Genomic DNA, 1,717 nt, shown 5'->3' with positions numbered 1-1,717 from the left:
TCCGAACCGGTCTAGCCATGGGCGTTTGGATTATGTCCTATTCTTCTTATTCTTTTCATCTATTTCTTCTTCTACTCCTCCTGTACATTGGCGTGGCCTTGTTGATGTGTTGGGATTGGTTATAACCGTGGTTGTGGTTGAGTAATGCGGTCGCGGTCCATAACTGACGAGTTAGGCGCGCGCATGATCTGACTGGCCTCAGGTGATCCAATTGGATAGGGGCGGTTCTGTTCTGTTCTGAACGGTTGCAACCTTTCCCTGAGAAGTCACAATGGTTCATGACTTGTGTAGGATAAGGCGTGGTCCTTTGGCCATAGGCCGGACACACGCACGGACCAGACAGTCCATACGGACGGTTAGGTCGAACGGTTGGAACATCTGAATGGGTGCGAGTTGCCAAGGGTCATGAGTTGCAAAGAGGCACGTGTGTCCAAAGGGTACTAGCTCCCAAAGGGTGTGAGTTCCAAACGGTGCCATTGGTTCAAGGCTTAGGGCGAACCAAGTGGGCAGTTCGCAACTGCATAGTCGAACGGACAGACGGTTAGTTTAACCGGAGTGTTGTGTCGCAAGGTCTGATTGGTTGCAAGGCAATCCGGTTTGGTCTTGGGCCTTACTCTGTGGTATGGATCCAGGCTTTGGGTCGGATCAGGTAAGAAGGTCCGTGAGCCTTTGGGCCGGACTTATAACTGGTCGATCGCACCTAGATCTTAACTAGACGGTTAGACGGGACTATGGACTATCCGGTTCATGGTGGGTATGGCTTTAGCCATATGAGGCCGTGGCTTTTAGAAGTCACTGAGGCCAATAAGAAGACCTATTCCTGGAGGGAAATAGGCGCAAAGGACTAAGGGTCCAAGAGCGGTTAGCCGAGAGACGAACTGACCGATCGGTAAGGGCTATAGTGGTTGTGAGTGGTTCTATCTCTGTTCCTTCATATTATTATGTCTATATGATATATATATATATGGAACGTGATAGTTAACCATGTTACCACGTCATAGACCCTGGTGTCATGGTTGGTTACGTTGATCGCTAACCATAACCGAGAGGTTGGATCAAAAGGGTACTAGTCGCCAAAGGTTGCGTGTTGCCAAGGGTCATGAGTTACCAAAGGTTGTGAGATACCAAAGGATGCAAGTAACCAAAAGGTACGAGATACCAAGGGTTGCAAGTATCAAAGGGTACGAGGACCAAAGGGTACCAATGACCAAAGGGTGCATCGTGATCCTAAGGTTGCAATGTATCGTGATCCAAGATCTGCGATCATGTCGTGATCCAAGAGGTACGAACGTGTCGTGATCCAAGAGGTACGAACGTGTCGTGATCCAAGAGGTACGAACGTGTCGTGATCCAAGAGGTACGAACGTGTCGTGATCCAAGAGGTACGAACGTGTCGTGATCCAAGAGGTACGAACGTGTCGTGATCCAAGAGGTACGAACGTGTCGTGATCCAAGAGGTACGAACGTGTCGTGATCCAAGAGGTACGAACGTGTCGTGATCCAAGAGGTACGAACGTGTCGTGATCCAAGAGGTACGAACGTGTCGTGATCCAAGAGGTACGAACGTGTCGTGATCCAAGAGGTACGAACGTGTCGTGATCCAAGAGGTACGAACGTGTCGTGATCCAAGAGGTACGAACGTGTCGTGATCCAAGAGGTACGAACGTGTCGTGATCCAAGAGGTACGAACGTGTCGTGATCCAAGAGGTACGAACGT

This window comes from Brassica oleracea, chromosome C3 (genome assembly GCF_000695525.1).
Source record: "Brassica oleracea var. oleracea cultivar TO1000 chromosome C3, BOL, whole genome shotgun sequence".
NCBI classification, from domain to species: Eukaryota; Viridiplantae; Streptophyta; class Magnoliopsida; order Brassicales; family Brassicaceae; genus Brassica; species Brassica oleracea.
Note: the sequence above shows the minus strand (reverse complement) of the source record.